Source organism: Phycodurus eques, chromosome 11, assembly GCF_024500275.1.
Source record: "Phycodurus eques isolate BA_2022a chromosome 11, UOR_Pequ_1.1, whole genome shotgun sequence".
Classification (NCBI taxonomy): domain Eukaryota; kingdom Metazoa; phylum Chordata; class Actinopteri; order Syngnathiformes; family Syngnathidae; genus Phycodurus; species Phycodurus eques.
In genome coordinates, this window is record NC_084535.1 from 18,542,013 (window position 1) to 18,552,339 (window position 10,327).

Here is a 10,327-nt window from a genome sequence, read left to right on the forward strand (position 1 = left end):
TGCCATTTTATATATAAGTGCTTAAGAAAATTGATGGAGTTATATACATATGGTATTGTAATATATGATAGTAAAAGTGTTTGTTTTTTGCTATTCGTATCCCCATGCATTTGTGTGTGTTCAGTGTGATCACTGGTGGGTTAGGTGCAGAGGACAACTTTCCTCTGTTTTGTACAAAGTACCTGAAAATGAAAACCTGAAGAATTTTGGGGCCGGTGCTGGGGATCGGGGTGATGTGTTTGTCGGTGCTGGTTCCCGGTCTAGACGCTTTGCCCCACCGCCCTGCCCCCTGATCTTTTAATGCATTACACACACCCGGGGGCGTGGTTGGCTGCAATGCCAGTCATAGTAATAAGGGTAAGGAGTCCACTAGTCTCATGGTGGTACTTCTGGGACCGGACCCCCCCTGAATGGCTGCTCAGGGTGGGGGCTCCCCTCTCATGCCCCGTGGCTGCTCTCCCAGGTGCCCCCACTGATCGTTCACCTGTTGGCGTCCCTATCTCCCCTCCCTTCCACCGAGCGGGGGGCACTGTCTTGCCCTCTGGCTGGACGGGGACTGGCTACATTGGCGGGCCCTCTAAGTTCATGGGGGGGCATGGGGCGGTAGGGGGAGGTGGTGGTTAGCTGTGGGGGGAGGCTTTGGGCCCCTGCGGCCTTCTCTGGGTGGCTTCCTTTGAGGCGCCTCGGTGGGGCCGGTGGACCACCCTGGGTCCACCGGTGTGGGTTGTGTCCCATCCACTGGGCCGCTCATGGGTGGGCTCCCGGGCCGGACCCCGCCTCTTCGGCGGGGTGGGGTGGAGTCCTCAGCCCCCTGTAGCAATTGCAGGTCACTTCTGAAGGTTATTGTGCATGCGAGATGGTGTGAATTCACTTGCACGTGTCCGCAGGTACTCATTTCTGGGACTTAGTCGCTTGGTGTGGGGCCACTCACTCATTTCAATAAATAAATAACTGTTATAAATATGCAATCTTCCTGGGTATTGAACTCTATTTCTAAAGATGTTTAAAATTTACATAGCACTCCAACCAGCATAAAAATGATACAGATCCTCCTTTCGACACGATAATCATGCCATCACTTTAACCATATGCCTAAAAGAATATTACCGCTTTTTTTAATTTATTTTTTTAACCTGTCCTGTCCCACTGGTAGGTCAAGCAGAAGAGAGAATCTGTATCCCTTTTGTGCCAGAACAATTGTGCTGTACAACAGTGGAGTTTTTTTAAACTGCCACTATGGTTCTTTGTATTATAATGGTTATTTATTGGAAATTTCAGTCGGACAGAATGAGGTTTTAAAGCTGAGTGACAGGACACTAGCTGTAAAGAAAACAAAGCATTATGCTACAATGTCAAATTGGATTCAAGTTTTGTAGAGGAGAGTAGTGCCACACCCTGTGAGGGAAGAACAGGACAATGGAGGCTAGAACAAGACAGGGAACCCTCCCTCCTCCTCCAGAACACTGATGCATTGACTTTGCTACCTGAATTTGCTTTTCAGGTTGAATGGATGATGATAATATTTCTGTCACCTTCATCAAGTGAACAAAAAGCATTTCTTTAAATAAGCCCATGGGAGAGTAATGTTATCCTCGTTATCACTATTGTAGTCGATTCGGTCCTCATCTGCTGATGGGAATGTTGTGGGAGCAGCAGAGTCACCAACAGGTGCCTTTATCTTGTCAGTATTCAGTGCAGCTAAATTGCTTACCTCCCTTTGGACAGGCACGTCTATTGTCGACGCCAGCTCTTTGTGGCACATACATAACTACAGTACATAGTCGATTGCAGTGATTCTTCGATTACCTGCCATCTAATGCCTTTATTTTACCTCTCACTATACATTGCTGGCATAGATGGGGAAAGATAGTATAATAATAAATAATTGATAAATAATAATTTTCAGTGAACGGATCAGCATGTGCCTACCCTGCGGCGACCCTCTGAACACTGCTCGTGATAGGGACTGCTGATTGCAATTATTTCCCACCAACGAGGAATTCCCAGTTAGCGCGGGTCATGAGCTCGCGTTGATTAAGGAACCTGCCAAGCCCACACCCACGAGCCACGACCCTCTACTGCCGGCGCCAGGGGGGCTTGGCCGCCTTAGAACTCGCAACCGGCCCCGGGCACCCAATTCTTCCCCCACAGCCGGCGAGAGGAGGCAGGGACATGCGGATGAACGGCTTATCCGTGAAGCCATGCTTTGGTGCAAAATTTACAAAACTATCCTCAGTAAAATGGTCACTGCAGAAGATGATGATTTTTAACTCTCCGTCAACCTGGCTCGTCTGAAGTTAATCCACTCTTCTTCATCTCCTAAATTTGGGGGAATTTCAATTACAACACCTAGCGGTGCCCGTCATCCAGAAAAGATGCATGATGCGGGGCGTAGTCATGACTCGCTAGCTCACAGCACGATGTCGTGGTAGAAATTATATAGCGGGGTAGCGGCAACCCATGCCGGACATTCAATCCGATATATGCGAAACGTCACGTGACCAAACCCGGAAAAACAGGCTAGCGGACTTCCTGCGTATGCTGCGATAATTTGCATAACAACAGGTTGATGACATGATGGTTTGAGGCCAAACTTGCTAAAATTGTCTTTTCGTTATGGCTGCAGAGAAAAGTTAAATACATGTACATCATAATTAATAATACAAATACTTTACAATATATGTAACCACAAACAAAGCATAAACATGGGATATTGTCATCTTTGGTAGCTCTTTAAGACATCTTGTGTTGAACAAAAGAGAGTGTAGATATTTTGACCTTCACTGCTATAGGGTTCCACTATTTACTTGTGCCTTGTGTCCTTTGACCTGTTTTGGGAAATGCCGAAGGAAGTTATTTACCACAACGCATCACTGGGTGCCATTTTAGCCATGACCAGAAAATCAGAAAAAAAAAGGTTAAAAACAGTTAAACACTCCACCCTCCACCATTCAATACTACATAATTGACAGTCTTTGCACAAGTTTTCAGCAATTGTCTTCCAACATATATATGTAATGTATTTAGAAAGAAATCAATGATTTCACTTGATGGGACTTACAACAGAGCTGCTCATTGGTTCGTGATTATTTACAAAGCCCAGCTCCCACCTCACTGGTGGCACTCGCAAACAGGTACCTCCTTTATTGCACTTGGACAAACTCCGACACAGCGAGGCCCCAGCTGCCCCTTCGTGCCGCTTCGTTTATGTAGCGGCTTTATCTTTTTTATTGGGGTTTCATCAAAGCCTGCGGGCCCTATTGACAGCTGCGAACGGGAATTGCTGTTTGTATTGTACGACAGGTGCCAAGGTCGCAGCAAAGTATGGCACGCCGTCCTCTGGCGTTATTGCACGACGTGCCTCTCCACACTCCTCATGAGACTGCAGTCTCTACGTCTTTTTCCTCAAACAACAAGCTATTGTCTTGGCTGGATCACACATCCGTGGTTATTATGCTTCTGCCCCACTTCACAAGTCGCCCGCCTGCTGTTGATCCAGCCAATGCGTGCAGAAGCTCTAATTGGGTTAAACACAAAGACCAAAATATGCGGCAGCCTCTTCCTGCAGGAGCCCGCCAGTTCCTCCTGTCGCATTGCCTAAAAGCACAGCTCCCGTTTAACACCGGATTCCAGTCGTGCAGAGTCAACACTTCCCGCTTGCAGGAGGGAGATGAATACAAACAAAAGCCAGAGAGTGCTCCCTTACCTGCACATAAATGTTTGATGTCTGTTGTGGTCTTGCAGCTCGATGCAAAGCTTCTAATACTCATTATCTTCTGTCACGATAATTATTTTCAAACTCAAATACAGTGGTAGCCTGCCTTGACTTACCTCATTTGATCAGAATCAGAATCAGAATCATCATCTTTATTTGCCAAGTATGTCCGAAAACACACAAGGAATTTGTCTCCGGTAGTTGGAGCCGCTCTAGTACAACAGACAGTCAATTTACAGAACACTTTGGAGACATAAAGTCATTGACCAAAAAAAAAAAAAAAAAAACAGTCACTGAGCAGTTAAGGGTTGCTAGTTATCTGGTAATGCCGGTACATTTATTTTTTTTTTTGGACAATTGTGCAAAAAGATGCAGAGTCCTCTAGCACTCAGAGCAGTTCGAATGACTAATATTGCAATAGTCCGGTGCAATGACCATTGTGCAAAGGGCGCTGAGACTTCAAGAAGTGTATGCGGTATAAAGTGACGAGTCGTGCGATCATCTGGGACAATGTCGGTTGTGCAAATGTTACAGATACTCCTCAATCAGTGTGCAAATGGAGCGGATGCTACTCTGGCATGAGTGGCCAGTATATGCAAATAGCGCAGCATGGCGAGACAACTACAGTGAGTGCACGAGTAATACATAATTGGCCCCACAGAAATGTGACAACGAACTCAAGTCAAAAAATTGCCAGCATGTTGTAATGGAATTATAGGTTAGGTGTTTAAGAAGTTGATCGCAAGAGGGAAGAAGCTGTTGGAATGTCTACTAGTTCTAGTTTGCATTGATCGGTAGCGCCTACCTGAGGGAAGGAGCTGGAAGAGCTGGTGACCGGGGTGCGGAGGGTCAGAGAGGATTTTGCACGCCCTTGTCTTAGTTCTGGCAGCGTGCAAGTCCTCAAGGGTGGGTAGGGGGGTACCGACAATCCTTGCAGCAGTTTTGATTGTCCGTTGCAGTCGGAGTTTGTCCTTTTTTGTAGCAGCACCAAACCAGACTGTGATGGAAGAACACAGGACCGATTCGATGACCGCTGTGTTGAACTGTCTCAGCAGCTCCGGTGGCAGACCGTGCTTTCTCAGAAGCAACAGGAAGTACATCCTCTGCTGGGCCTTTTTGAGGACGGAGTTGATGTTGGTCGCCCACTTCAGGTCCTGAGAGATTGTAATTCCCAGGAACTTGAAGGTCTCGACGGTTGACACAAGGCAGCTGGACAACGTGAGGGGCAGCTGTGGCGAAGGATGCCTCCTGAAGTCCACGATCATCTCTACAGTCTTGAGCGTGTTCAGCTCCAGGTTGTGTCGGCCGTACCACAGCTCCAGCCGCTCCGCTTCCTGTCGATATGCAGACTCGTCACTGTCCTTGATGAGGCCGATGACAGTGGTGTCATCTGCAATATCCGGATAGCAAATCATTTTACCCATTGAAATGACACATTGGTTTTGGTTTTCCCACGACCCGGGTGAGGATAAGCGGTACAAGAAATAGAGGGATGGATGGTTTTGGTTTTGTAGTGTTTTTAATAAAGAAAATTAGCACTGTAAAGTGGCCCGACGGAGCTGTCATTCGACTGATATCATCTTTGATTTGCAAATAAAAATTCGAGATATGAGCGCTGTATGTTGGCAGTGGACTCAAATCAGCTCACTTTAACAATAAGCAGCAGTTTGGTAGATAGTGACCAATTCTTCAAAAAAGAGGCATCAAGCTGTTTAATGCCACTCCCAGTTGAAATTTACTGTCAAATTTAAAAACAAACAAAAAAAAATTTTTTGTTTCTTACAGTAGTTGTGAAACTCTTATTTGTTTGGGACTGTCTTCTTCTTTTCCTTTCGGCTTGTCCCGTTAGGGGTCGCCACAGCGCGTCATCCTTTTCCATGTAAGCCTATCTCCTGCATCCTCCTCTCGAACACCAACTGCCATCATGTCTTCCCTCACGACATCCATCAACCTTCTCTTTGGTCTTCCTCGAGCTCTCTTGCCTGGCAGCTCCATCCTCATCATCCTTCTACCAATATACTCACTATTTCTCCTCTGGACGTGTCCAAACCATCGAAGTCTGCGCTCTCTAAAACAGCTCTCTTGCCTGGCAGCTCCAAAACATCGAACCTTGGCTGTCCCTCTGATGAGCTCATTTCTAATTTTATCCAACCTGGTCACTCCAAGAGCGAACCTCAACATCTTCATTTCCGCCACCTCCAGCTCTGCTTCCTGTTGTCTCTTCAGTGCCACTGTCTCTAATCCGTACATCATGGCTGGCCTCACTACTGTTTTATAAACTTTGCCCTTCATCCTAGCAGAGACTCTTCTGTCACATAACACACCTGACACCTTCCTCCACCCGTTCCAACCTGCTTTGACCCGTTTCTTCACTTCCTGACCACACTCACCATTGCTCTGGACGGTTGACCCCAAGTATTTAAAGTCCTCCACCCTTGCTATCGCTTCTCCCTGTAGCCTCATTCTTCCCCCACCAGCCCTCTCATTCATGCACATATATTCTGTTTTACTTCGGCTAATTTTCATTCCTCTTCTTTCCAGTGCATGCCTCCATCTCTCTAACTGTTCCTCCAGCTGCTCCCTGCTTTCACTGCAGATCACAATGTCATCTGCAAACATCATGGTCCACGGGGATTCCAGTCTAACCTCATCTGTCAGCCTATCCATCACCACTGCAAAAAGGAAGGGGCTCAGGGCTGATCCCTGATGCAGTCCCACGTCCACCTTAAATTCTTCTGTCACACCTACAGCACACCTCACCGCTGTTCTGCTGCCCTCGTACATGTCCTGTATTATTCTAACATACTTCTCTGCCACTCCAGACTTCCGCATGCAGTACCACAGTTCTTCTCTGGGTACTCTGTCATAGGCTTTCTCTAGATCTACAAAGACACAATGTAGCTCCTTCTGACCTTCTCTGTACTTTTCCATCAACATCCTCAAGGCAAATAATGCATCTGTGGTACTCTTTCTAGGCATGAAACCATACTGTTGCTCGCAAATACTCACTTCTGTCCTGAGTCTATCCTCCACTACTCTTTCCCATAACTTCATTGTGTGGCTCATCAACTTTATTCCTCTATAGTTCCCACAGCTCTGCACATCACCTTTGTTCTTAAAAATGGGCACCAGTACACTTTTCCTCCATTCCGCAGGCATCTTCTCACGCACTAGAATTCTATTGAACAAGCTGGTCAAAAACTTCACAGCCACCTCTCCTAGATGCTTCCATACCTCCACAGGAATGTCATCAGGACCAACTGCCTTTCCATTTTTCATCCTCTTTAATGCCTTTCTAACTTCCCCCTTACTAATCATTGCCACTTCCTGGTCCACCACACTTACCTCTTCTACTCTCCCTTCTCTATCATTTTCCTCATTCATCAACTCCTCGAAGTATTCTTTCCATCTAGCAAGCACACTGCTGGCACCAGTCAACATATTTCCATCTCTATCCTTAATCACCCTAACCTGCTGCACATCCTTCCCATCTCTATCCCTCTGTCTGGCCAGCCTGTATAGATCCTTTTCTCCTTCTTTAGTGTCCAACCTGCCATACATGTCATCATATGCCTCTTGTTTTGCCTTTGCCACCTCTACCTTTGCCCTGTGTCGCATCTCAATGTATTCCTTTCGCCTCTCCTCTGTCCTCTCAGTGTCCCACTTCTTCTTAGCTAACCTCTTTCCTTGTATGATTTCCTGTACTGTGAGGTTCCACCACCAAGTCTCCTTCTCTCCTTTCCTGCCAGAAGATACACCAAGTACTCTCCTGCCTGCTTCTCTGATCACCTTGGCTGCAGTGGTCCAGTCTTCTGGAAGCTCCTGCCGTCCACCGAGAGCCTGTATCACCTCTTCCCGAAAAGCTGCACAACACTCGTCCTGTCTCAGCTTCCACCACATGGTTCTCTTCTCTGCCTTTGTCTTCCTAATTTTCCTCCCCACCACCAGAGTCATCTTACACACCACCATCCTATGCTGTCTAGCCACACTCTCCCCTACCACTACCTTACAGTTGGTAACCTCCTTCAGATTACATCGTCTGCACAAGATGTAATCCCCCTGTGTGCTTCTACCTCCGCTCTTGTAGGTCACCCTATGTTCGTGCCTCTTCTGGAAAAAAGTGTTCACTACAGCCATTTGTATCCTTGTTGCAAAGTCTACCACCATCTGTCCCTCCAAGTTCCTTTCCTGGATGCCGTATTTACCCATCACTTCTTCATCACCCCTATTACCTTCACCAACATGTCCATTACAATCTGCACCAATTACGACTCTCTCTCTGTCTGGGATGCTAAGAACTACATCATCTAGCTCCTTCCAGAATTTCTCTTTCACCTCTAGGTCACATCCTACCTGTGGGGCATAGCCACTAATCACATTACACATAACACCCTCAATTTCAAATTTCAGCCTCATCACTCGATCTGATACTCTTTTCACCTCCAAGACATTCTTAGCCAACTCTTCTTTTAAAATAACCCCGACTCCATTTCTCTTCCCATCGACACCATGGTAAAATAATTTAAACCCTGCCCCTAAACTTCTAGCCTTACTGCCTTTCCACCTGGTCTCCTGGACACACAATATATCAACCTTTCTCCTCATCATCATGTCAACCAACTCCCGAGATTTTCCTGTCATAGTCCCAACATTCAAAGTCCCCACATTCAGTTCTAGGCTCTGTGTTTTCCTCTTCTCTTTCTGCCGAAGAACCCGCTTTCCACCTCCTCTTCTTCTTTGACTTCGACCCACAGTAGCTGAATTTCCAACGGCGCCCCGCAGGTTGACGGCGCCGGTGGCGGACGTTGTTAACCCGGGCCACGACCGATCCGGTATGGAATTCTTTGGATGAACGCTCATATTTGTTTGGCGAGGTTTTAAGCCGGATGCCCTTCCTGACGCAACCCTCTGCATTTATCCGGGCTTGGGACCGGCCTACAGTTTGCACTGACTTGTGCCACCCATAGGGCTGCATTATTTGTTTGTGACTGTAATACGGTATTATACTGTCCCTGGTGGCCAAGTTGCACGCACCGGGGGAGCCGTGATAAATTAGTCATGATGCATAAATTGTTTCATTCTTTACATTCTATTTCATTATGTTTTTACTACTTTATATGTTTTTTATAAAGTACAATATTACAACATTAAAACAACAACATTAAAAGAGTATAACATTTTATTGTTTTTTTTTTTGGGGGGGGGGGGTCTGGAACAGATTACTGGCATTTCCTTTAGTTTCAATGGGAAAAGATGATTTGAGTTACAAGCGTGGTCATGGAATGAATTAACCCTGTATTTCAAGGCACTATTGTACTGCATACAAACATAATTAAAACAATAAAAGAGAATTGAATGAAATAAACCAGTTTTATAAAGTGTAATTACTGTACGCACTGTAGTACTTGTGTGTTTGATGTGTGCCTTTAATGGGCGTGGCCCAGTGAGAGGGTCAGGACAAGGAGTTGGAGTGGCTTCTTGTGAGTGTTCCTACTTTGTATTCGTGTGTTTAAGTTTTTGGCAACAGCTGAAAGTCCATTACTGTGACTCTCTTTGCCCACATGCGAGGGCATCACAGTACATTAATTGCTTGAATGTTTTTTTTTTTTCACTTCACTCGCCCGGCAGTATGTCAGAGGTTCCCTGGTAACTAAAATTTGGACTCGCAACAGAAAGCAAAAACGCCAACAAAGTCTTCTTCTTTTCCTTTTGGCTTGTCCTGCCACAGCGTGTCATCCTTTTCCATGTAAGCTTACCTCTTGCATCCTCCTCTCAAACACCAACTTCCCTCGTGTCTTCCCTCACGACATCCATCAACCTTCTCTTTGGTCTTCCTCGAGCTCTCTTGCCTGGCAGCTCCATCCTCATCGCCCTTCTACCAAAAACTCACTCACACCTGGCACACATGGCATCTGTTTTGGAATTAAATCAGGAAACAATCTTAGATTTCGTCATGTTAATGAATTCTCTCAAGAGAGTCAGAGTACCTATCCTTTCTGGAGTCCCTGGAGTAGGCACTGGAGAGTGCTCCCGCCAGGGACTCCCTCACACTGCCGGGATACTTCAATGCTCACGTGGGCAATGGCTGCATCCTCCAATTCTACCGTGAAAATATGGCATCTTGTATGTGCTGTATGCAGTAATCTTTCTATAAATTTACTATTCTTTATGTTTATGCATATTATGTATTAGATTTCAGGATGATAGCATATCTGTCAGTCTCAATGAGACAATTGTATTACTTTGATTCATTTCAGTTTTTCTTTTCTTAAATTGAATCACTTAAACTGCATTTCCAGCCTTCATATATATCCTCATTTGTTTCCTCGTTCTGCTGTAACTCTTTCTGTCCTGATCATAAAACTTCAAAAACCACAGCTCATTTTACAGGAAAATAAATTGTAGAAGCATAAACAGAACCGACTGCTATGTTTTTCAAATGACTAGATACATACCTCACAACTAATACAAACGTTTGTGATGTGGTGGTAATAAAAATGGCTTTCGCTCATGCAGCGCGTTTCCACCTTCAAGGCATTCAACGCACAAAACACTCTCATGCACCTACTGATGACCAAGCATCAGGAGCAACTGGCAGTTCAGTATCTTCAA